This window comes from Oxyura jamaicensis, chromosome 15 (genome assembly GCF_011077185.1).
Source record: "Oxyura jamaicensis isolate SHBP4307 breed ruddy duck chromosome 15, BPBGC_Ojam_1.0, whole genome shotgun sequence".
Taxonomy (NCBI): domain Eukaryota; kingdom Metazoa; phylum Chordata; class Aves; order Anseriformes; family Anatidae; genus Oxyura; species Oxyura jamaicensis.
The window spans coordinates 4,955,585-4,982,587 of NC_048907.1; the positions used below are offsets into that span (position 1 = coordinate 4,955,585).

At 46.3% G+C, this 27,003-nt stretch overlaps 1 long non-coding RNA gene across 2 annotated transcripts; it reads right to left on the bottom strand.

The window, feature by feature from the left end:
• Positions 1-14,608: 14,608 nt before the first annotated feature.
• LOC118175097 lies at positions 14,609-21,108 on the bottom strand. Of its 2 annotated transcripts, XR_004754870.1 has the most exons (4): positions 20,707-20,793; positions 19,408-19,440; positions 17,924-18,016; positions 16,930-17,192 (listed from the first exon to the last, which is right to left on the bottom strand). It is a non-coding gene; the product is annotated as an uncharacterized LOC118175097 (long non-coding RNA). The 2 variants fall into 2 exon arrangements; XR_004754871.1 differs by lacking the exons at positions 16,930-17,192; positions 17,924-18,016; positions 20,707-20,793 and adding exons at positions 14,609-14,969; positions 20,982-21,108.
• Between the last annotated feature and the right edge of the window lie 5,895 nt (positions 21,109-27,003).

Here is a 27,003-nt window from a genome sequence, read left to right on the forward strand (position 1 = left end):
TTTTTTTCCAGCTAGCTCTTACCCTTCTAATTATCAAGGAAGAAAATATGGCCTCTAAGACCTTCAATGCCATAAAGCTATTAAGCAGAGTTCATGGTTAAATCTTACGTGTTCAACCATTCCCAGCATCTAGGAGGACTCACCAGCCAGTTAATGCATGTGGAGTGTTGGCATAGCCCCTGCTGCATGGAGGATCCTGAATTGCTCCTGATGAAGTCATTGAACCAAACAAGGACATAACAGAGCAACTGTTTGCAAGCAGTCCCAAACCAAACAGTCCTCTGAACTGAACGGTCTGAAATCAGCTCTCCTTAACCATCACAGATCGTGACAGCACTTCCATAATGACTGTGTGGTTTTTAGAAAAACAGAGTGCAGAGACTTGACTCCCTGCTGCTTGCCTCTCATGTGGCAGCACCAAGTTTTTCATCTTTCCCAGTCTGACTTGTAGAAGTGAGAACAGCAAAAAAAATACATTGATTCTGGTGGTATGTCTGCCTTGATCTGAAAAGCAAATGTCATTTGCGAGATGCACGGGATCCTGTCCACAACAGCCCTGTGGTCCAAGGGTGGGGTGCTAGCTATGCCAGATCAGGGTGACTGAACTTGGGTGATGTTCGTCTGATTGTGCTCTAAAGAGCACATTTTTGTTATGGCCCAGCTGTTATGGCATTTGGGCTTCCCAACAACCACTATAACTCTTGTTTGGTGTTCCCTCTGACATTTGCAGATATATTTGTCTGCCCCACTGAGAAGCCTTTGCCAAGGTGTCAATTACCTGCCCAGATCAACAGGGTTTTTTGTTTGTTTGTTTTGTTTTTCGCTATGGTAGCGGTTGTTTTGCAAAATTTGTGGATGTTCAGAGTCTGGCAGGGGCTGTAGGAGGGATGCTCCTCCCCTGGCCTAACTGTCATATGAATATGTAAAGAGAAGACTTGAATGAGAAAGGAAAGAAAGATGAAAATACTGATAAGCCACCTTGTATCTATAATGATCCATTATAATGAGGGGTAGGGAAAGCTATTGCTATTGTATGACATAAGCAATATGTTAATTAATGTAAGAGATGCTGACTGCTTTGGCATGCTGGAGGTGGAACCTGTTTCCCTCCTTACTAAGAAACATTTAACATAAGATATTGTTGGCTTAATAATTCATTAATTTCACCAGCAGCATGCCAGGATAAGGGAGAAGACCCATCCCCTGTCAGGTTGTTAGCTCTCAACATCTTTTGGCACCAAGTAAAGCCTCAGGACAGTCAAAAGAGGGAAGCTCATTTCCCATCACAGAATATGTGAGGCCAGAAGGGACCTGTGGAGACCATGGAGTCCAACCTCCCTTCTCAAGCAGGGTCAGTGAGAGTAGGTAGCCCAGGACTGTGTTCTGCTGGGTTTCAACTATCACCAGCATCTCCTGGCTTTTTGCTTTTCCAGGTTGTTTCACATCAGCTTGTTGTGCTGGAAGCAGCAGAGCAGATTCAAAACAGTCAAACACGATTAGGGATTCTTGGGAATGATCTCGTAGGAAGCCGCAACAAACTTTAAGTAATTATGTTGTTACAGTTTATTGGGTATGTATTAGTTTAAAACTAATTATTAAACCCCACAGAAGATACTTGAAATAATTATTCTCATTTGGAGAGACATGCTTGAAATAACGATCCTGATTTGCAGACTCATGTTTGCTACAACAGGAATGCTAGATGTCCCCAGGACCAAAAGCATAAACCTTCCTGCTCTCCGAGCTTTGTGGAGAATGGTGGAATGAGGTCTGCACCCCAAAATTGCAACACACTGGTCCCAGCAAAGGGCAAAGTCAGCTGGTGGGAAGTTCTCTGTGCCAAGCTGTGACAGTGGAGTCTCGTGGCTGGGTGCTGTGACCAAGGCCACACGATCCCACTATTCCCCGCGGCACCAGCCTGAGCCCAGTCCTTACACCTCCTCTGTCCCACAGCACCAGCACACCAGTGGGGCAGGACTCGTATCTGCCCGCCCAGCAACCTCTCTTCCAAGATTTTCTGTGCATATGCAGGAGAATTATTCAACACACGTGGAAAAACAAGAACACTTCTGGCTTGAATTTCAACAGAGGGAGGAACCTTTTTTTACTGGCAACCATGCAGCATCGAGAATAGGGACCCCATCTCCCTCTCATCCCTTTCATCCCTCCTCCCTCTGCTGCTGATCTATTTTCTTTGCACTCATGCAGGTAAAAACCCCATACTCAGCCTTCTCAACAGTATGGGGTGCAGGCAGGATGAGAAAGAGGTCACACCTGCTGCACCAAATTGGCTTATGTATTGTGCTAAATCAGATTACAGGCACCAGACAGGAGATTTAAAATAAATTGAATATCAAAAATTTAAATACATTTTATGAAACTTCTGGCTTCTACATGAACACTGCTTTCAAAATAATGAAGGGATGTTAAATATGCATCCTGGGATGTTTCTGCTGGCAATAACCTTTAACAGCCTTCCTCGCTGTGTTGAGAAACTGAACTCATGCATATTCGCTATGCACATTCTTGCTATTCAAAGTAAGTGCCGCGAGTATCACTGATTCATGTTCAGCCAAGTGTCCTGTTTCTTCATGCCTGGGAAACTGTCCGGTGAGACTCGTCAAATGCTGTGTGCCTTCAAGCTTCGTAAAAAAAAAAAAAAAAAAGAGGAAACCCCCAAACCAGTGATTAGGCCCAAGCAAATCCCACAAGCTACCTGCCAGTATTCACATTTACAGCATAAAAGCTCCGAGGCATGTTTCAGGGGTTTTACAGTTCATCTTTTTGTGCTTAATAAAACTGGGGGAGGCATTTTGAAAAAATATACCAAAAGTACACCTGGGAGCCAGCAAAAAGGAGGGTTTCATTATTCAATGCAATTAAATAATAAAAAGGCAGATTACACACACACACACAAATAATTATTTCCATCACTTGAAGAAATCTCTCAACACCTTCATGGCAAGATGTCAACAACTGCAGTGCTGGAGAAGAAATGGGGAAAATTATGGAAGAAAAAGCATTTCTTGGTAATGTCAGTGGGTGATACGTGGGCCCCAGAGCTCTGTTAGGAGTTAGAGAGGAGATTGCTGGGATGAGTCCCAGGGGCCTTGGGGGACAGCCCCCCACTGCCACCCCAGGGAGCCCGCTGCAGGGGCAGATGACCAGCACCAGAACCACCACTGATGGCAGAGTCATCGAAGACAAACCCTCTCAAGAGAGTCAGGTTTGAGTGAACAGTATGACAGAGATATTGGAGATAAATGCCTAGGAAAGACACGAAGCTTCCCTAGATCATGATCTGAGAGTGAACGTGCTCAAGGGAAGAAAAACACAATCATTTCTTGTTTCTTGCTTTAAAATCTTGATTTTGAATATAATGCTTTGATCTTTCTGGTAAAGAAAATCTAGCTGCGGGAAGAATTTTGGTCTCTGCCTTCACATTCCTAAAAATCCTTACTGCTAATATTCATACTCAGATCTTTGGGATATTGCTGTGCACCCATGGCCTTCAGTGCAGTCTTTAACAGTCCATTATATCACTCAATTTTCCTGGAGGCTGGTGCTTGATACGGGATATGACATACACAGTCAATACCATGCTCTTTGGCCTATAAGTCTATAAGATTGTTTCAGAAATGAGGCCCATTGTCTGACTCAATTCTTTCTGGGGTGCCACGTTGCCATAGGACTTGCTTTTCAAGGCCCAGGACAGTGTTCCAGGCAGTGGCATGGGGCACAGGGTATGTTTCCAGCCACCCGCTGGTTGCTTCCACCATTGTAAGTAAATGGCACTTGCCATTGTGGGTTTGAGGGAGTGTGATGTAATCAATCTGCCAGGCCTCCCCGTATTCAGCCCTTGTCCTCCATACCAAAGAGGCTTTAACCACTTGGCTTGCTTGATTGCAGCACATTTCACAATCATGAATAGCCTGTGCAATAGTGTCCACGGCCAGGTCCACCCCTCAATCACGAGCTATCTGTGATCAGATTAAAACTGAAATACCAACATCACGAATACTAAGAAGCCCTGGGAACACACTCTCTGTCCACATGGTAATTTACCTGTCTCTTGGTGTGTGCACTAAGCTGAATGTCTTCTGAAGGCACACACTCTTCTTCATCCACAAATGGTCAATGCCCTTGAGTTACGTCCCCTGCCCTGTGAGACGTGGCAGACAGAGAGAGCATGTGGGTTCTTCTAGCCTACAGAAACCATGACACAGACATTTGATATCTGTATATACAGAGATGCATCAGTTTGGAAGATGACATGCTAGAAGATGGAAACTAAGCGGCACATCAAAAAATAGCTAAATGGTGAAGAAATCAGTTTTGGTGGAAATAGAAAAAGCTTCTGAAAACGGCAACAGAACAATTAAGACTGGTGATTGTGGAATATCTGAGACGAGGTGTTCTTCTGTTCCTTGCTGGTGCCACAATGCAGCAAGATTGACAGAAAGCAGTGGAAGTGGCCAGTGTATGCCACTGCACTCCTGTCTGGCCATCACAAGTTAGTGCTGAGCAATGGTGATGGTGGCAGCAGTCACAGCTGGGTACAGGTTGGAGACTGAAGTCCCTTCTCCTGACTTCTCCTGACTACTCCTGACTTCTTGCTGTTGCCAGAGGAAGCAGATCAATGCTTTGGCCAGCAGCTGACAGTTCACAATGAAGTATGAAGCTGAAGCCCCAGGCCCCACTGCTCTGATGAATGGAAAATTGCTTGCTGGCTGGAAGGGGACCTGGGCTGACTTTGGGAGGTGGTGCTCACAGCCAGCACCCTGCCAGAGCAGGATCTGTCCCCACAGAATGTCTGCCTCCTGGCCTTTCAGAGCCCTCTGTATGCCCCGTCCAGATCTGGGGTGATCACAGTGCTTGTGTCCATCCCAGGGAAGTCTGGACAAGGGAGATGGTGAGCCTCTGCTCAGAAACCACAGTGCTGTGCATTGGAGTTTACAAATGCATGTCTTTGTAGTTAGCCATTAAGCCCAACCACTGATGTTCACAAAAGCCTTTAAAAGGCAATTTCTAATGATATTGATATTATTCTATGCACATTCTATCCACATTTCAGACTGCATCTTTTCTATTAAGTTTATTTATACTCCCCATAAAGAAAGGCCTCATGGCCTCTATTTGCCATTTCAAGACAGTTGCATTAACTTTATCTAATGGGACATATTAGTGATTAAACATGGAACAATTCCAGTTTAAGCATACTTCACAAAATTAGACATTAATTACAGCAACAAGCTTAAGAGAATTAGAGACAACTAATTAATGGGCTGCTTCATTTTTTGTCAGAAGTGATTTCTTCTGGCAGAAAATGGAGCTTAAGACCAACTTTACAAATGTGAAATAATCATGGATCTGAAAATACAAGCTTACAGAAAATTTGGTAATAATTTCTGCTGGGAATAAAACTAAACAGAAAGGCACCTCCAAGCCATGTTGAGCTCTGATCATAGAATCATAGAATCATTAAGGCTGGAAAAGACCTCCGAGATCATCTGGTCCAATCATCCCCTACCACCTTTATCACTCACTAAACCATGTCCCTAAGTATCACATCCAGCTTTTCCTTAAACACCTCCAGGGATGGTGATGCCATCACCTCCCTGAGCAACCCTTTCCAATGCCTGTCTACTCTTAATCCCTTTGTTTTAACTGTATTATGACATTTACAACATTCCAAACAAACAAGATTTTTATTTTTTTTTGTCTGTGATTTCAGATTTTGTCTTCTTGGTTTCCCATCTTTTCTTCTTGGTTTCTGCTCCTCAGAGATAAATCTTGTGCAGCATTTCAGTCAGTTATGCCATTAGATAAAAGTTTACAAAAGTGATATTACATTTTTTGATCCCAGAACTTGTTATTTTGAAATTCTGTTTTTTTAATTTTGCAGTGTGGGGGGGTTCAACAGAAGAAAAAAAAAAAAAAATGTTTGGGAGAGAGGAAGAAAAAAAGGAAAAACTCTAAAAAAAACATGCTTTAAAATAATGACAAGATGGTCTGTGCGATGTTCTTATACAGTTCTCACCTCAAAGCCGGAAAGGTTCAAGAAGAAACAGCAACAGTGAGAAGGCTCTTCTCTTTTGTTCTGATCTAACAGAGCCTCTTTTTCCTGCCTTGCCATAAACATCCCTTCCACTCTTCCCTCACCCTCTAGCTTTATCAACTTCCAGTCCCATATGATATGACACGTAGTCCAGTTCCGTGGTCCAGAAAGCATAAAAAAAAAAAAAAAAAAAAAAAAAAAAAAAGAGAGAGAGAGACTTTCAGAATTGTTTAGGATCAGAAAATAAGCCTTTTGGCAAAAGACTAGAACATTCAATTTGTGGTTTTTCAGCTAGTGGCTCCTGAGGAGAGTCACTGGAGTGCTGTTATAACTTTCTGTACAGCCAGGTGGGACAAGAAGCTTACATCTGCTGTCAGAGGCTTTGCACTTTTGCAGGCAGCTAGAAGCTGCAGCTAGGCAAGTCTGGGCTGGATATACAAAGCATGTATACAAAGCTCCATGCAGGAGCCACCAGGTGGAACTGTCTGGCCTGAGGTGTGTGCAGAGGTCAGTCTAGCTTGTCATGGGGTCCCACCTGCCTTCAAACCCAGGGCCTCTTGATTCTCCCTCAGGGTATGATAGCATGAGTGGAAAAGGTTGATTCAGGAACCTCCACGGTGACTTTGACAGAACAGAAAAATTGTGGGGTCTCTGCCAAGTGAGCAGGAGCATTCACCACCCCACAGTATGCTCCTTCGTGTGCCACCCTTCATGTCACACTGAAGGGTGGAACACAACGCTGGTGGGTGGAGAAGTGGGCAGGATCAGCACTGAAAGGCTTTGGGGACATCCCAACAAAGCACAGTGAACTCATTCCTCCATCTCCTCTCCTGTACAGTGACACGGAGCACAAAGAGGAGCCTGGGTGGAAGCTGCTGGAGGTTGCTCCCATGGCACAGGCTGAGGACGGCTGCATGCCCCAGGTCTGAGTAGCTCTGGAGCCCTGGGTTACACAGAGATTATTCTAATCCTTTCATTAGCTTAATCCTGCTTTTCTCCAGCATGGCTGATACTGTTACAAGGAGAAAGGAGTCAGCGGTGCAGGATTACATTCACCCATTCCTGCCAAGGAGAAGGAGCTGGGAATTATCCCCTTCGTTGAATTTGGATGGACGGTGCATGACTGGCATCGTTGGCCCTTCTTTTAATCACATCAGAGTAGATGAGAGATGCTCCGTGCACACTCAACAGCTTTGGAAGGGAGAAGCAAAAGCCTCAGAAGATATTTCTTAATTAGGAAGATTTAATTTCTGCAGATTAACATATTTATTATACTCACTAATCATGCCCTCCCATGTCCTACCACAGCACTGCTCCAGCAGGATCACGGTGTGCTGCCCTCCCTTGCCAGGGTGAGGTGGGAGCACGCCACCGCGGAGCTGGAGCCTTCCAGGAGAGCCTCCCAGGAGGCCTTCCAGCAGAGAGCATTCTTCTGCCCTGGTGTCACCGGGAGGGAGCCAGGAATGTCCTTGTCACAGTGATACCTGCAGTCACCACTACCAAAGAGAACTGCACCAGGGACTCCTGCCTTCTCTGGACAGCATGCATTTAGAGAGGGAGGTATGACAGCTCCTTTCTCTCACAGCACAACTTTGGCTGTGAATACCCAGGGAGGTGCAGACCCATCTCTGTGATCAGTGCCAAATCTGACTCCTGTGCTCACAGCTCCCAAGAGACTCAAGGAATTTCCTTGCTGGCTGCAGACAGTTCTCTGCTTAGCTCCCAGGCCCTCCAGAGTCCTCCAGGAGATGCCCAGCTCCCATCTGAGCTGGAAGATCTACCTGCCTCTTTTGGTGCTGCAATCCAGCAGTCTCAGACCAGCCCTGTGTCCCAGCAAACTTACCAGCACTGAACTCAGGGGATTTGGTTTGATGGGCTGGTTGGTTTGCTTTTCTCCTTCAAGCACTGTGACTCCTATGTAGTCAGGTGGGGGGGTCTGCCCCATGCCAAGGATCAAACTCGCAGACTCCTGTATTGTTCTGCTGCCCTGTCATTAAGATCCTCATCATCATTAAGATCCTCCTTGTCATTAAGATCCTCTTTGTCAGCTGGGGTGTGGAATCTGAGCACATGCCATGGGCTCAGCAGAAACAGAGGTACCTGGCACTAGGTCCCACTCAGTAGCTCTTCTGGGATTTCTCCTGTAGGTTGATTGCCCTCACAAGAGGAACAACTGCTGAAATCTCCTCTCGATTGTTCTGACAGCTCCTGTGCTCCTACTTACTGACATCCCAGAGTCAGAAAGAGACTAGGAAAACCCTGCCCACTCACAGACTTGTCCATAACCTTCAGCTCTTCCAAGTGTCCCCCAGAAAGGTGATTCTCACATGTCCCCCACTTGTGCTTCTGCAAAGAAAACCAAAATAAGGTAGAAATCATTACTGGCCCCATGTGTCTAACACCTGTGCCCACTCCCAGTGGTTTCCCTCCTTCACAGTGAAGTCGGGGTCGCTTTCTTCCCCTGACATTTCTCCTGAACCAGATGCGGGTGCGCACTCCTCAGCAGTGACCCTTTATCCAGGCCCGGCACACAAGCTGCAAGGGGCTGTGTGCTGGATGTGACGGCCTGCCCGCCAGCCCTGCCCAGCCACGTGTCCCACCCCCCTGCAGCGAAGTCTGTGCCCATCACCCGTCATTCAGTGCCTGCTTCTTTCATCTTTTCCCTTTGCCAGCATTAAGCTGCATCCCGCCAGGAGACTGTCTGAACCGTGAAGATCACGGTGACCAGGAAGCATTTGAATACGAGCAAATAATTGGCCTGCTGTTACTTTCCTGCTACATTTCACCTGTCCTGGATGAGAAACAGAGCAGTGGCATTTGATTTCCTTCCTGTGGCTCTGTGCACAGCCACCAACATGAAAGAAAACCTGTTGATCTCTCATGCTCTTCCTCAGTGACCTACTTTCTGATCTGGGAAGGGGAGAGGAGCTGCTGTGGGCTGCAGCTCACAGTCTCCAAAGGTCAAGTCATGCCCAAAGTGGCATGATCCACCATCCGTCATATCTGAGAGGTTGTGGCAGTCCAGTGAAGTTCCCGTAGACTGGAAGAAGGGAAACATAACCCCTATTTTTAAAAAGAAGCCCTGGGGAACTACAGGCCTGTCAGTCTCACCTGATCCTCGTGGAAACTCTGATAAGGCACCTGGAAAATAAAGAGGTGATTGATGACAGATAACATGGCTTCACTAAGGGCAGATCATGCCTGACAAATCAGGTGGCCTTCTGCGACAGCACTGGTGGACAGGAGAAGAGCAACTGACATCATCTGCCTGGACTTGTGCAAAGCATTTGACGCTGTCCCCCATGCTATCCTTGTCTCTAAATTGGAGACAAGGATTTGATGGATGGACCACACGGTGGATAAGGAGTCAGCTGGATGGTCACGCTCAGGGAGTTGTGGCCAATGGCTCAATGTCCTGGTGGAGGTCAGCAAGAAGTGGTGCTCCTCAGGGCTCAGGACTGGGACCAGCACTGTTTAACATCTTTGTTGGTGACATGGACAGTGAGATCGAGTGCACCTCAGCAAGTCTGCCAATGACACCAAGCTGTGCAGCGTGGTCAACATGCTGCAGGGAAGGGATGCACTCCTTTGGATGGTCTCTAACACCTTTATATCCTTGTTATTGCGCTGCAAGGAGGCCAGGATCCCCAAGAGCCAGCCAGGGACTCCTTTTGACTTCACTGGGAAGGACCTGGACATCCTGGAGGGCTGGCCAGCAGTGCTGGAGAGGGGGAGAGCCTGTACGACTTTGTCCTGCAGCCTCAGAGGGAAGTGTGAGGTTTTTTTTTGAAGAAACCCTCTTGCTGAGTGTGTCTGCGGCTGTATGCCATAGGCAGAGTGCCCCGAAGGGGCCTTGGGAAGACACAGCCAAGGCCTCAGGGGCTGATATGAAACACCAATGCCAAGCCCTTAAGATGTGGTGGATGGAGCAGGCAGTGGCACTGCGGAAACCCCAGAAACGTGCTGGGGCTGGAGTACTGCTGAAGAACGTGCTGCAGGTAAGGATGGCCCATTGTGATGTTGCAGTGATGGACTGTGACATCCCAGTGGCAATGTCCCCTACTGGTGGGCAGCAACGTGCCCAGCAACTGTCTGTGACATCCCGCTGATGCGCTGGGATGTCTCCAGGCGATGGTTTGTGACTGCATGGCCCTCACTGCTTAAATCTGGGCACGGCAGCTCAGCCCAGCCACTTGTGCCTCCCCTCCAGCCGAGCGGTTGTGCGAGGACTGGAGTGCGGAATTAGGCGTGCCTCGGTGCTGGGTCGTGGTCTCTGAGCTGCTTCGTGTAGCTCTCAGAGGCTCACGTCCCCAGAGCCACCTCTGTGTTTCTCCCAGCCCTGGTCCGACCAGGCAGCTGGGACATCCAGGAGGAGCACCTGCAGCAGCAGAGGTAGGCAGCGCAGGGACACCTCTATCTGCCGGCGGGGGGTTCCTCCCTGAGGGACCCTCCCCAGGCCAGAGAACGACAGTGGCCCTCTCTTCCTCTTCCAGAGCGACACCCGCTGCTGCAGCGTCTGTACCAGGGAGCGCATCGTCACCTGCTGCTCCCCACAGCCCACCGCAGCTGGTGGCAAGCATGGCCACAGCATTGGACACCCGCTGCCCCATATGTCTGGACACCTGGGGCAGCCCTGCTTTCACCATGCCATGCTACCACCAGTTTTGCTTCCCGTGCATCCAGCGGTGGGCTGACAGCAAGCCCGAGTGCCCACTCTGCAAGCAGAGGCTGACATCAATCGTGCACTCGGTGCAGGCTGATGACAAGTTTGAGGAGCTGGTCATCAGCCCGTCGGCATCCATCAACGCCGACAGCCCCCCTGACACCCAGGCAGCCTGGCCATGGGCTGCATGGCTGGCACCCAGACGTGGGCGGCCTCCCCACGGACACCTGGGGACAACTTTTCCGGGAGCACCCTGCTCTGCTCCAGCCCCTGCTCTCTTGGGTGCGCCAGGAGCTGGGGCGCATCTTGCAGACACAGCATTCGCAGGTGCTCATCTTGGAGAATGCCATCGGGGAGGCCCTGTGCCTCTTCGGACTGGAGGAAGAGATGCTGTTCCAGCTGCTGGAGGAAGACCTCGGTGGGAACACGGCGACGTTTGTGCGTCATCTCCTGGACGTTGCCGTGCAACAGCTCGGCAGGGAGGCACACCGCCTGCCGGGCCTCAATGTTCCCCCTGCAGCCGAGCATCGGGAGGCCAGCCCCGTGCCACAACCCGGCCCATCTGGCCCCGAAGGAGTGGCTCCTGCTTCCAGACCAGTCCCCTCTCTCCATCCCACCAGCTCCAGCAGGGATGAGGTGCCTGGCACAAGAGATGCCCTTCGAGGGAGTGCCAGCAGCCCTCACTCCCCCCCTGCTGTGGTCCCCATGGAGCAGGCAGCACCTCAAGAGGAGCCACGGGAGGCTGCAGCAGGTCCCTCCACCGCCAGGCGGGGCAGGGGCTGCCCACGTGCGGGACCCCCGCGAGCCCCCAAGAGGAAGACCAACTCCTCCCAGGCCTCCACACCACCCAAGAAGAGGCCACCCCGCCGGCGGCAATAGAAGACCCTCCAAGACCAGGGCTGGACAGCAGCTGGGACACATGCCACAGCCCCAAAGGACCCGAAGGTCATCAGGGTCCTATTCCACCACACAGAGAATAAATAAAATCACTGAAAGCGTGTCAGTGTTGCAAACAGCAGAGTGGTCATTGCCATCCCCACCCCTGCTGCTTTCTCCTCCCAGGTACATTTCTAATCCATATTACCATGGATGGCCATTTGTGACTTAGAAAGAAACCCATGATTTTCCCTATTTTCCTTGCGTCTCCCAGGTGCCTCATGATGTTTTGTTTTTGTTGTTGTTGTTTGTTTGTTTTTGTTTTTGTTTTTCCCAGAAAAGCCGTACTCTCAATTGCTCCATTTGTGGTGAATGATACCATGAGGGAAGAAGAGCTGATATTTTCCTGGACATTACTGTTGGAGGTACAAGGTTTAGATGGACCTCTGGCTGACACAGGGAGCTCTTCTGCTGGGTGCATCTAACTGTGGAATGAAATACCTGGGAATCTTTTAGGGCCCCAAAGACAGATGACCCATTGCTTGTTAACTCCACTTTCCTCCTAAGCAGCTAAGCAGGGCAGAGAGGACACCAGATCGGGGGGGGAGGTAACACGGGGAGGGGGGGGACATGACACGGATCTCTTCCCACCTCCACGGTAACTCAGGTAATGATGATTTTAGGAGACCTGCTGTTCTTCAGAATCAAGTCACACCACAGAGCATGGGGCTGGCATGAGGACTGGCAGGCGATAATCAAATCGTACTCAAGCAGATGCAACAGCAGACGAAGATAAATGGGTGGGAGTTAGGAGGGAAGCAGCAACAATGAATAGGGACTGTAAAACCAGATAGATTAAACAAGATAAAAAGCAATAAATATGTACATTTCTAGTAAACAATGATTAATGGGAAACAGAGAACATTGCAAGGAGGGGTTTATTGGAGCCAGAAGGAAGAGCAGAGACTAAGAGAACTAATGAGATGGTATGAGGAAAAAGAAGTGTGGCTGTCAAACCTAGCACCACAGCAATGGCGAGGAAAAGCAAGGACCAGACTGGTGGGACCCTGTTGCCTTGGTTAGCAAAGAGAACAGGAAGCCACCAGGACTGCAGGGGACAACCAGTATGATTGCACAAGAGTCAGCTTCACCGCACATTGGTCTCACACCGGCATGGCAGAAGGCAGCTGTGATGGCTATGGCCATTCCACAGAGGTTCCATGTTCCCCATGCCTGTATCTGCATGCAGGGGACTTGCTACTGCCAGGTAATGCAGGAACCAAGGCTTCCTTCTGCTCTCCTAGGAAGGGTGGTGCCCTTGGATATCCATGGCAAGTTCATACTGGAGGTGCAGCTTCCCACCAAGCAGCGGCAGCTGCTCACCTACAGAGCAGCAGAACTGAGTTCTTTTCCCTGCAGCAGGCCCTCCAAAGGGGCCCTCACAAGAGCTTTGCAGCCTTGATGCTGCTGCAGAGCTGTTTGCCAGACACATTTACCCACAAGTTTGGTAGTTGCCTGTCTTCTGCTGCCATCACAGAGACCTAGAGCAAGGAGGGCTTGGGAAGGAGGGGTATTTGGCAGCCTGAGCTTGCCCATCTGGAGGAGGGGAGCTGGGGAGAGTGGCAGGCAGTTCTGGCCAAGGACAGGAGCGTGAAGGGCTCACTGCTAAACTGTCCACCATGCGCTGAGAGATTGGAGCCATCCATTAATGCAGTTTCACTTCTCCCATCAGGTCACAGAGTTTGCAGTGATAAAAGGAATTAACAACTGCAATTAAACCAAAATCTCCCCTGTGTTGTCAGGATGAGTTATCAGGAGCTGGGTTTTATAATAGCTCTATCCAGGGGACTGCAAGAGATGGCTGTGGGTGGCGGGGGCTGAAATGTTTATGGGTTGTGATACCTTGAGCTCTAAGCCACTTTGTTTTCATCAAGGAAAATGTATTAGGAGCCAAGATGCCTGCATGTGCAGGAAGAGGTCCTGCTGGCCAGGAGAGCTAGAAGATGGGCTCTAGCTCTGTGGCTACAGGGATCCAGCCTGTCAGCCTTGGTCTGTGGAAAAGGCCAGAGAATGAGGAAGGTCGTGTGTGAAGACCTGGCCTTGCTCCTACAGTGGGAACTATTTTCAGGCTCCCTCCCACCCCAAACACAGGCAGAAACTCTCATCAAGCTGTGTGCAGTCACAGGCACTCCAGAGGCCAGCCCCAGCCCTGGCAAGGCTCCTGAGCTCTCCATGTGCTTGGCACCAAGGAGGGTGGCAGAGAAGGGATTCATGTCCCAGGCCAGCATCATCTGATGGTGAGGGCCACAAGGGAAGCTATTCCCCATCCAGGAGGGAGGACCAGCTTACCACAGATGGTGGCTCCTCTAAGATGCTGTGGGGAAAGTTGCAATGTTGCCACAAATGTTGCCACAGGCACAGGGCAAGTCGTGCTCCATGACGGTACCAGCAGCTTCAGGAAGGCACTGGATGACTGTCAGCTGCACGTCCTGTGCAGCTACACCTCAGGCACCACTCTCCTAACCAAGAGATGCTGCCAACAAAGCTCATCGAGACCTTCAGCTCCTAATGCGCCTCTGAAGCATCCCTTCAGACAACCAAGAGCCAAATAACGCTGTCTCCACAAAAACCTGTAGTAGCATCATCTGCACGGCTACCCTGATAATTGCACCCACCCCTGCGGACGGCACTCCATGAGACAGCCTCACAGGCTCCAAGCCATGCACACCATTGTGCTGGCACTGCTGGGTGCTCCAATGTCTGTCTGCAGTGCCCACACCAGCAGGAGACCACAACAAGGCCCACTGTGCCACGTCCTCACCCTGCAGCCTCCTCAGTGGCACTACGAGCAGGGGAAAATGCTCAAAAGGCAGTGCTGATGCTGCTGATGTCTGAATTTTCAGTGGTGTGAGTCCTTCCTCTTACTTCTAAGAGCATAGCAAGCCCTCTCTTCAGCCCTGCAATAATCCCATCTAGGCTGTGCTCTTAATCAAATCAATTTTACTAAGTAATTGAATTAAAAGAGCTATTTATACAGAGCCCAGTTATTTCGGGTCTTTGTGCAGCCTCTAGGAGAACAAAGCTTCAGTGCTTTTGGGCAAGACCTGACCATACCCAGGGATATCCAGCCAGCTCCTTAGGGCAGCAGGTCTCTTTTCATGCTCTTCACACAGTGCCTGGCCCAGCAGAGCCGTACTCCACTGCAGCAGCCCCCAGGGTACTGCTGGGGTATGAACCAGCAGCAAGACGGATGGTTTCTGGTGTGATAACAACCACAGGGATGATATTTTTGGAAGCAGAGTTAGTGTAAGAACCATCATTTCTCCACTGTACCATGCCAGGTAGAGACAGAGGGAGAAGCCCCAGCTTTCTCTTAAAGCAGGTTTCAGCTCAACATTAATACATCAACACTTCTGTGTCCCCATGTGGGGCAGATGTCTGTACCTGAGGTTGTGCAGTCTCCATCCTTGAAGTTTTCAAGACCAGACTGAATAAAACCCTGAGCAACCTGGTCTGACCTCAAGCTGATCCTGCTCTGAGCAGGAGGTTTATCTAGAGACTTCCTGAGGTCCCCACCAACCAGAATTTGGCTGTCTCATTATTCCTGAGAGAGATCTTGACTCTTCCAGCCATGGCAGCTGCCTGTTGATTCTGACAACACATGAAGTATCTGGTGGGTGGTACTCAGTGACTCCCAGCTAGCAGCAAGTCACTCCAGACTTCATTCCTTCTCAAAGGAGTTCTGCATTAAGAGCCATCCACTGCAGAGTGCACAGGAGCAGTGAGCCCTGCAGCAGCAAGTAGCAACACCTGGGTTACAGGCTCTGCAACACCAAGGAAACGTTTTGTTTCAGAATTAATACATTTTTATTATTTTATTTTATTTTTTACTGGAAGAATTTTGAGGGTTTCATATATTTGTTTTTTAAACAAACATACCAGTATTGGCCAAGAACAGCAATGTATGCTGTCACTAGTGCAATAAAGAAAAGATTAGCTCTTTGAGGGGAATTTTTCAGTTTGCCTACAGGTAGCTTTTCAAACCTCTTCTTTGGGTCTTTCCCATTCTCATTCTCTGGAATGGGCTGCAGCCCTACCTAGCTGAGATAATAAAATGTCATCAGTGCAGGAATAACAGAAAAGTACAAAAAAAATCATATTTAATTGTCCAGAGACATCCCTGACACACCACACCAGGGGAGGCACCCAACCTCATTGTGTGGTTCCTAGGGCTGCGTTTCACAACAGCCTGATTGGGATTTAATGAGGAGGACTTAGAAATACAGAGCATTTCCCTCATGCAAAATGGGGATCAAACTGAGCCCAAATACTTGAGAATGGAAAAAATCTATTAGACAGCCTGTCTCCGGCAAAAGACTGAGAGATTAGTACTGGCTTTATCCTGTGGGATTATCCCTGCTTGCGTGTTTTTAATTTACTCACTGTTATGGATAGGTGCTTTGAACATCTAAATAAATAAGTGATTCGATTGCATAAATTCTCCATCAGATTTAATTCTCACATATTTAAGAATTATCTTGTAATGCCATTTGTGCTCGTGTCTCATTAAATAGATCTGCAGAAGATTTTAATATTTTTTTTTTTTAGTTTCACATTGAAGATGCATGTTAGTAACACAAAATGATGAACCAAGCACTAATGAGAAGGAAAATCTTGTGGGAAGCAAATGTCAAAAGCACTGCTCGGAACAAACACGTGGGTTGAACCTTTGGCTGTGCCTCCCCTGTAGCAAGGATGCATCTCGGTGGTCTCCCTCCCAGCGTTAAGGCAGAGTCTCCCTGCCAGCACAGACAGACATCATGTCTGTGCCCTCCTTCCTTTTCTGCACCATTTAATGGCTTCTTACTGTTTCACATATTAGGAAAAAAAGCCTTCCCAATGTTGCCAGGCAGCGTCAAAGACAGAGAATTGCCTGAAATCTCCTTTGACGCCAGAGACAAAGCCATGGTCTGTGTCTGATGGCTACGGACAGCCCTATCTGACTTTAGTTCAGACAAATGTTTCCTTTCTCAGCTATGCTGGAAAAGGAACACACATCTAATAATACCATAAACACGATCTTAACTAGTTTTCAGATTGTGCATGAAATAATTAGTTATAGAAGACATTTTCCTATGTACCATTCAGGTTTAATTAGGAAAAGTGTTCGTGAAGCTGGTGCAAGGCGCATAGCTGCACAAACATGGCTGGGAAGAATTTTGGATTGTAAGGTTGAATGGGAAGTCTTCACCTTAGGAAAAAAAAAAAAAAAAGAGAGAGAGAACATTCCTGTGGGAATGAGCATGGAGACCGTAAATCCATAAATCCATGGTGGAGACTCACTGGCCTATGGAGACCCCAGTTTTCTTCTTCCAAGCAGGCCATCACTGTGAGGAGCACTGTGGTTTAATACATTACAGCAAGGTGCAGAGGGTGGGTGCTCATGGAGAAAGAGGGGTCTGGACCAGGGAGATGTGGAGCATCTCTTGGCATCTAGTCCAAAGGCAGCAGTAAAGCTTTGTATTGCTCCATGGTGGGAGACTGGACAGAGCAGCTGCATTGGTACCTTCATCGGAGCAAGTTTCCCATAAATACCTGTGTAGTTAATGAAGGGAAGGAAGAATCCTGGCTCGTGCACAGAGGCTCCCATGGCACCGGTGCAAAGTCCAGGTGCAGGTTGCAGAGAGACTTTACCTGTAATGCTGAGTGATTTGCTCTGGGGTGCGAGGGGAACAGATGGATGCGTGTGACATGTGGGGCATGGAAGCTCTGAGTGGTGCCTCTGGGTCTGTCCTTCTGTACCTGATGATGCTGGAGCTGTTGATGGGGTTTGTGCCCTACAAGGAGAGAAAGGAAGCAGAGACTGAGCCATGCAGAGCCTCTGCATGGGCATCATGAGCAGGGGCTGACCAGGAGCCCCGTACGTGGGACTCCCTCCCCAGGAGCAACCCCACAGGACCTGGGTGGTGTCCCCAAGGAGGGTGGATCCCCTGATCCAGCCCTGCTGCTTGCAGCTCAGCACAGTCAGGTTTCCCACATGCTGCGTCCCTCCTGCAAGGCCCTTGGGGCCTTCACCACTTCCCCAGCCACTGGTGCCACTCACAGCCAGCCACAGACAGCCACAGACAGAGCTCATGTCCCTGCACCAGCCCCCCGGGAATGCCCACTGCCCTCCCTCCTCCTTGGCAGGTGTGGAGGGAGAAAGGACCTCCTCTTTCTCTGCTCCCAACTCCACCATTCTGAAGAGTCGCACTCCCCCTTTCCAGAGCAAAGCACCCAAACCACTCACCCATTTTGACTCTCTGCCCTCCAACCAAACACCTCACCAGCAGGCTAATTTGTTGGCTTTTCTCCCTTTTGCCAGCAGCCAAAGGTCTTTCAGATCCTTCCTTCAGCCTCATCTTCAGTTCACACCACACCTGCAGCAGGAAAGCAGTAGGCAGCACACCTGCATGCAGAGCTTTTAGTGCATTAAATTTCAATGCATTGAAAATTTCAGCCCATCACTTGATTTTATTATTATTATTTTTTTACACCAGACCTGGTAACCCCTTCTTCGGATGCTGATTCCTGCCTTCTGGACCCCATGTTTTAGACGTAGCCCTGCAGTGTTTGCTAAGTACAGGTACAATTTCCAAGCAAAACATCTGGGATCTTCCCTACAGCTCCCCCTTTTTAATCCTTTGGGTTTCCTGATGGAGTCCCAGGTCACTTGTAAATCCCTACGTAATGCAAGAATTCATGCCTTTAGCAGCATGATTAGTTGGCCTGACACCCAGACAGACCTCTAGGCATGCATTAAATCTTTATACTATATTTACTTTTTATTGAAGGTATTTTATAAGCCACTGAGTTTCTGAGTTAGTTGCCATGGCTTAAAGAATTTTCTCTAACCATATTCAGAAATCTGTTCTATGCCTCAGATTTGTTTTTGACTTTGTTTGGCACTGAAACCAAGAATAGTGTCACTGCTATGCAAGATATGTCACGAAACTACTTATATATAATTTTTATACCCTTGTTGTAAAAAGTCTTTGTGTTGTGTTTACATTTTGAATTTACCAGTGGAACAATAGCATTCCATTTGGGTCAGAATTAAGGTCCTTGTACTATCATAAAATTCATGCTTAATAGGAATAATTTAGTTTGCTGTTCAGGCACTGCAAGAATTATGATGCCCCTAACTATTTGCATTGTTTCTTTTAAGTGGCCAGGTGTTTTGGATGCTGTGATAAGTAAGTGCATTTTTGTCAGTCAGCCACCATAATTGGGTTTTGAAACAAAGACTTCTGGCTTTTGGAATATTTACCAGCAAGTAGTGACATTTTCGACAGATCAGGCAAAGCTGCTGACTCAAAAAAAGCTTATTTTTGTGACTATCAGCAACATGACCTCCCTGGTTTGAAAAGAAAAAGAAGTGATTGTTCTGCTTAGAGCTGACAACAAGGTTCAAAATTCTTTCTTATATTCACAGCATATTTCTAATCCAACTTGATAATAGAAACTGCATTTAGAGGGATATATTTCACTGCTGCACATGAATTCAAACTCGGGTCAGGAAGAATTTTGGCTTAGAGAATGTGTTATTGTGATTAGCTGCTGAATGCAGAAATACAGTAGCCCAGACAGCATCAAAATTCCCACTTCCTCCTTATTATGAGAAGGGATATATCTGATCCATTGTCACGTTTGCAAATGGCTTACCCCTTGTATGAACATGTGCAATTCCTTGATGCGAATAATAAATCTTACCTACTTTGCTGAATGACATTAATGCATTCAATGCTAAAAAAGTTGTATTTGTGTTCACCTTCCTGACAGCAATTCCAGAGATTTCCAGAGCCTGAAACAAGAGATAACCTAATGAAATGATCATTAGTCTTTTTTTGCCATAGCCATTATGCTCCATGACTTCACAATTTCTGGACATGAAACTCTTGGTATTTTGCCTTTCCCTTGCTGATTCTCCATCATGTATTGCTATCAACATTGTGACAGGCACTACAAAACCGGTGGTGAACTCACATCTAAGTTTTAAACCTCCAGTTCTTCAGGAGTCTAAAATCAGTACTAAAGCTCAGCACAGCTAAAAGACCAGCTTGAATTTAAGTTCCACAATGGAAATGACCTGATGTTGGCAGACTGATATTCTAGGAGGTAACCATAGAAACGTTCCCAGTAGCTTACATGGAAGATTAAAAGTTGCAAGGAGGCAGAAACATGGTCTGGATTAGTTTTTATTTGTCCAAGGGCATCACCCTGGCAAGGAATTATTAATTATGTGTTCAAATTCTTCACTTTTAAGGAATAGCCTCCATGCAACTGCAGCTGCTTCCTAACCGAATGGAGAGCTCCAAGGTTAAAAATAATAATAATGATAATAATAAAAAATAAAAATAAAAAAGACCATGTATATACACACATGCAATTTTTGCAGCTCTTGCTGTTGCATCATTATGTGTGCACACAGGCACTGTAATGTACAGTGCAGGCAGCTGGACCATGGCACAGAACAGCTGAAGCTGGACTTCAATTCATGGAGCTAAAGCCAAGGATGGTGTTGGCAAAAGGCTTCTGCTTTTAAATAAGGGAAGAGTCAACCCTTGGGAGAGGGAAGGCTGTCAGAAATGTTTGTGTTTCCACGACAGATGGTCTCTGAAGGCCATCTGTCATGGAAACTTGGAGCCACTCAGTGCTTGGATGGCAAGTCCTTCACCACCACTGATGAGCTCACTAAGAAGCTGTCAGAGCAAGAAATGTCTCAATGAAAGGAGCATAGCAGTTCTGGACACAACCCTGATCTGCATGCATGCAGCTACCATTACTTTATCCCCTCGAGCACACAGCAAAACAGTCTTCTCTGTAAATCCAGGCCTGGCAAAACGCTCTCATTCTCAAAGTGCAAGTTTATTCCAGTCTTTATATATTTGAATAATTCATCATGCAATGTGGATCCACAGACTCGCAACTCTCTCTTTTCCCACAAAGCTGTGTCATTTCTGTGTGCTATAAAAAAGCAAGGTCAGTATCATTTTTCATCCACTTTGCACAGGTACCAGAAATGGTACAAGATTTGGGGCACCCATGGGCACATCACCACAACACCTACGTGCAATTCCCTCTGTTGAGCAACTTCCATGTGTATGCAAAAACAAAACAAAACAAAATATAACGACCAAATGAAAACCCTCAGAATCCATATGCTTTAGGAGTGTAGCCCTGTACTCACTACATTTGTTCTAATAATAACTAATTAAACGTTAGGTGTGAATCAGAGGAGCAATCATGGTTTAATCATGGTTTAATTTGTTTCACAATACTCCTGTAAGATTCTATGTATAGTTTAATTATATTGAAAACCAAGAATCATTTGGGTAAACTTACTATTAGCTGTTGCTACTGTAACCTGCTTACACCACCTGATAGTCACCAGCATGAGGGAGTGCATATAGGCAGGGAGGGAGATTTAGCCATGAGAGACAGAGCTGTTGCTCATGGAAAATCATGTTCATCTGCAACTTGTTTCCTCCCAGGAGCAGGCTCAGCCTCTGACACCTGTGTATTGGCACCTTTGGGCTAAAGTGCCAGGTGCCTTTGTACTGGGGCTGGCCACGAAGGCAGTGTTCAGAGGCTACAGCTGCTCATGCTGAGTCTTTGTGCTCAGAGTGTAGGATCTGAGCACAGAGTGCTCTGCATAGACATCTTGTTACAGAACAGCTTTCCAAGGCCTGACCACTGCTTCTCCATGGGAAAATCTTCCACCGTACATTACATCTTCAATGCAAAAATATCCCTGAGTGTTCCAGATGTTGCCAAACTTTTCCAGAGATAAATCTGTGCAAGCAATACAAAGGAAGATTGCTTTCAGAGCAAGGTCTGGTCCCACAGGCATTTGTCTTACTAGCTTTTAATTCAGGATGTCTGCTGCTTGTATGCGCCCACCACCCAAGAGGGCATCTAGGTCCCCAGTGAGAAGCCCCAGCAAATGAATCAATCACATATGACCACGGTCACTGAAGCTGGCGTGTCTCATTCTTGCAGGCTACAAACCTGGCTGTCACAAAATATATATATATATATATATATATATATATATTAAAAAAAATCCGAGAGGAAAAGAAACTCATACTTTTAAAACCATGATAATGACTTGTTAATGTCACAGCATGCAGCAAGGCATGGGTGATCCACATCTCAGTTAGCTGTCTCTTCTTTTCCTTGTGTCAAAGACTAAAAGAAACGCCAGGTGGAATCAAAAGCCAGACAAATCAGACCCAACATATGTTACTGCTAATAAATTTTTGCTGATGATCTATTTGAGGAGTTCATGCTCCTGCCCTTTCTTTGTAGTATCCAGACAGCTTCTGTATAAAATTAATAACAAGAATTAAATCCCTGGTGAGCTTCAGGCAATATCTGATCCTTTTCCCTCCCAAGGACAAAGCTCAGCTCTGTGTGGGTTTAACACAGCTTTGCTAAGCAAAGTAGTGTAGAAGAGAGCAATTGTTTTTTTCCAACGGGATTTTCAGAGATTTTGAAATATAGTCCCGATAGGAATGAGAAGCCAAACATTTGTATTTCCTTCTTAGATAATTCTAGAGGGGAAAATTACAAGCAGCCAATGAGAGCATTTAATTTCGGCACAATGCAGTGTGATTTTGTTTCTTAAATTGTATAATCAATTACAACATATTGTATTATAAACTGTGTTATGTTCTTTGCAGTCTAAGAGACAGCAGTTGCAAAATGAAAAGTGAAAACTTTCCATTGCAGTATCCTGCAGGAATCGGATCCAATGCCACCCTGAAGGACTGGAGGTTTGTGAGAGCAAGAAGCAGCTCAGGGATGTCTCAGAGACTTTCTCAGTATCCCCAGAAGAGCAGGAGCTGTGTGAGGACTGGGAACAGGCATGGCATGGTGGAAGGAGCTCTGGCCAACTGAAATGTGCTGCTCTAATGAAGCAGTGGAAGATCCCACCAAAAAGGAGGTGGTGGCACACCCCAGCCAGAGCCAACGCACCCAAGTCATCTCCTCCACCTAGGACCCCAGTCGTGACATGGGGAGTAAGTACAGAATTGACATTCTGCATCATCCCAAAGGTCCAGCTACCTGTCTCTGAATATGTCCAGTAAAATCACTTGAGAACAGAGCCTAATGAAGGAAAAGACAAGTGCATTCCTTTACCTGGTCTATGTCCCACCTATGACCACTTAGGACTTACCTTATACTTCCATGCACCAAAGTTATTGTGGCATAGAGTTACATAATTTAGTCATAGTGTGAATGAAAAAAAAGGAAAAAAGAATATATATATATATATAGTCTGCCTTACATTCACTGCCACATGATCCTGTTTACTAGCTGCTCATTTTCAGCTTGTGAGAAAGAGTACCCAGTCATTGCAGTTCCTCTTCCCCCACTATTTGTGTAATTCTATATCTTTAATAGATGCTTGTGTATCTCTTTCCCAGGTTGAATGGGTACAGTCTAATTTGGCTAACATTGCAGGTCCAGGCCATTCTGTTGCCTTCCTCTGAATCATTTCAAGTCTGTGCCTGCCTTTCTAGCATTGAGATCAGATCTGCACGTGTGGGCATGCAGTGTATTACAGAGCTGCACAAGCTCGGTTTGTGTCCTCGTTGTAACTTCATCTTAACGACACCTAAGTCTCTGAGATGTCAATGAACACCGAGCTAGCATTTGCAGAAGACTCTCCAGAGCTGCTCCGGGATCTCTTTCCTGAGCAGTAATAGCCAGCTCAGAGTACACCTTTGTCAATGATTGTGCCTCACTTTGCAATTATTGACATTGCATTTCATCTGACATTCTCTCCCTTAGTCACTAAGGATCATGAGATTCTTCTGCAGCTCCTTGCAATCAGCTGTCATTTCTCCCTGCTGAGTCGGAAATGTCAGAGGCTGACAAACAGAATAACATCCCTTTTGGCTGAGCAGATTGGATTACACCTTGCAACTGAACTAAGGACCAAAGATGAGGTTGAAGGAAATTACTCATCTTAGGCAAAATAAACCAAGAAATAAATAGTTCTGCAGAACAGCAACAACAAAAAAAACTAATTAACTTCAAGACTCCAACCACCAAAAACTGTATTTATCCATCTTATGATTTAGATATTTATTTTTGTATATGTGGGTTCTTTCATGTACTTTAATTGCTATGTCTTTTGTTCTGTTGTACAACTTTAAGACTTTAATGTTAGCAGAAGAATATTAGATATAAAAAAGAATGTATGTATGAGACCTACTCCATTTAGATAAACTGTAGGATTTTACGGTTTTCTCTAAATTTTTGTAACATTCAGGAATGAAAGGAGTTTCCTAACATAAGGAGGAAAAGAACACTGAGCATACTTAAATGTGTTGTAAAATAACCTGGAATATTAAAATGAATTGCTTAACTAATGAATAGGATAGATTAATACAGCAATGCAACCCCAAACATGGAGAAAACATTTAAAAGCTCCGATAAAAAAAAGATCAGAGAAGGCTGTTATGTGCTGCTGCCATCTCCTGGGTGTTGGGAGAGGGGTGCTATGGAAAGAGTGTGGACAAATCTGTAAGGCCAGGAGGGGAAAGGGAGCTCTCCTCCAGCAGGTACGGGCCCCGGGCATGGGGAACCTGAACTCACACAACCACCTTCAGTTTGGAGGAGTCTCTGGGGTCAGCCTCTTCACCACTTGAATGCCAGCAGTGCAGGCGAATGAAAAGACACACTTCACTGTTTGTATCTTATTTTATATTTTTATTACAGAAAGCTGAATGGCTCCTTGCTCAGCCAAAATACATCATTAACATATGTAATTCTAACTTAATCAAATCATGTGATACTTCTTGAGTTAGCATGCATATTGATTGGTTATGAGTTATAAAATATGCCTGATCTGAAAGATGCTTTTAAGGGAAATGTAGGACTGAAAATCCCTCGTGTTAAATTTGTTGAGCTAAAGGTCCCAGTAAAAACACTTTCACCTATTCTATTCTACTCTATTCTACTCTATTCTGTTCTATTCTATTCTATTCTATTCTATTCTATTCTATTCTATTCTATTCTATTCCATTCCATTCCATTCCATTCCATTCCATTCCATTCTATCCTAACCTATCCTATCCTAACCCATCCTAGCCTAACCTATCCTAACCTAACCTATCCTAACCTAACCTATCCTAATCTAACCTATCCTAACCTAACCTATACTAGTATTGGCTCTAAGCCACGCAAACTGCCTCATCTACTTTAAGACTTTATCTTCACCATCTGCCTGGTACCTAAGTAATCTCAGAGCACTCAGCCCCTTTCCCACTCAGAAGGACTCAGGCACCAGCCCCCCTTTCTCAGTTGCCTTTTAAAGGACTTGTCAGTCTCCTTTGTATGCTCCACTGATAAAGTGATTTCATTAAAGAGAAATGAGCCAGAACTTCAAAGCTCACACTCGTATAACCCCTTTGACCAGGATTTGGGGTCCATACAAACAGTGCTTAAGATGCCGGGAGGGATGCTGCTTTCATCTCAAGAACAAAATATGATTCTACTGCAAGTAACTGCCAGACCAGTTTTCGGCTGCAATATTTCAGCATTGTGACTTTCTCAGCAATATTGAAAAAATTGGTAGGTTGCTGAATGAACCACGTGGGCAAGCCTGAATGTTTGCTGCAGCGTGTCATCTTGGAGTATTTCCAGGGCTGTGTTCGGTGGAGGGTCCTTGTCACCTCAGCTCTCACCTACCAGCTATGCTCTATCTGTAATCCACCTGAGACACTTTGCTTCAAAATAAAATACATTGAGTGTTTAATACATTTTCTTACTCCATCCCATAGACACAAAATACCCTGCAGATGTTTGATGGTAAGAAACACACAGACAAGAAAACTGTAAAGAATTTTAATGTCTCATTTTCTGGGTGAAAAGTTATTTTGCTTGAACTTTTGGCTTTCCTTTCACATTTCCATGCTGCAGTCTTCAAAGATCATTCTTGTCACCTTCGTACTCTCCCACTTCTTGTCCTCTTTGTCTGTAGTGGTCTTTGGTTGTAGGGACATTATCTTTGGTTTGAGCGGTTTGTTTTTATATTCTGAAACAGTGCACTCCTGGAGTCTACCAAGCTGCATATAATAATAAATATAATGATATTTATAATTTAAATAAATAGAATAAAATTTATATTTTATAATTTAATCCACTTTGGGGGTACTTTCTCCAGTTTATCTGAGAGGAGAAGAAAATTAAACCACCCTTATTGATAAAATAAAACATTCCAGACCTCACCATTGTGCTGCTACCTAAACTAAGCAAGATGGATAAAAATCATCTTTCACAAAACAGAAATATATAATCCTTCACCTAGGGAAGGATTCAAGTAAGAATTGGTAAAGAATAAATTCAGGGGCAACAGCACGAACCCAACTAGATGTAAGACAGGGAACTGCTGATCTGCACCGTCTCTGGTTCAAGCCCCAAATTATTTCTTTTACTCTTGTGAAAGCATTTGTGGGTGCCAGATACCAGTTCACCAATTCAGCAGCTGGGCAGGTGGATGTGTTTTGAGACCCAGAGTATTCCTCTGTGAGTCCTGTTGTACCAGGAGAATAGACTTGGGGGGACTTGGTTTCGGGGTTTAGGAGTCTTTTTTTGCCAGACTCCATTTTATTTTGTTTCTCTGCACATACTAATCCTGAAAAGTTGGAATTCTGCCTACAGCCTCATGTTTTTGCTGCTCTGGGAGGAAGGTTTGATAGTGGTTTTCCTCCCTGTTTCATGTGTGTCTCTACCTGCATTTGAAACAGTTCATTCAACTAATCTTTCTGCTGTTCCTGGAAGGTTCCCTTAACCAGCTGGAAGCCAGGAAACAGTTTTTCCCTCTTTAGGAGGAAAAAGTGAGAGCAGGCAGCATGGCCTCAAATGAACATGCCCAGGAGACTCGACTTTCTGGCTAGCCCGTGAAGATCAGTGCACATCGGCTGGGTGGTGGGAGCTGCCAGAGACCACCTGTGGCTGAGCTGAAGTGGGAGCCGCAGGCACAAGTACGGTAATTCTGTGTGACCTGGCACAGTAAGGTGTAACTTGTACATCGAGTTATTTTCATTTTACAGAGGGCAGAGCTGGGTCTCGGTAGTTTGAGGCCAAGTGGCTGCACCAGAGCAACATAACAGACCAGGGTGGAGAGGCCAAAAGCCCCAAGATCTCTTCATGTGCCAGCTCAAGTCATCTGCAGGGATGAGAGATAACCCGGAGAGAACAAGTTAATGCACAAAAAAGCACCAGAAAGACCCAGTCCTGCAAAATGTCGCCATTCAAATGCACCGTGATCCTGTATGTTGGCAGCCCAAGGGAAGGTGCAACAGCGGTGGCTGGGGACAGCAAGGCACAGGGCGCAGCCAAAGTCACCCAC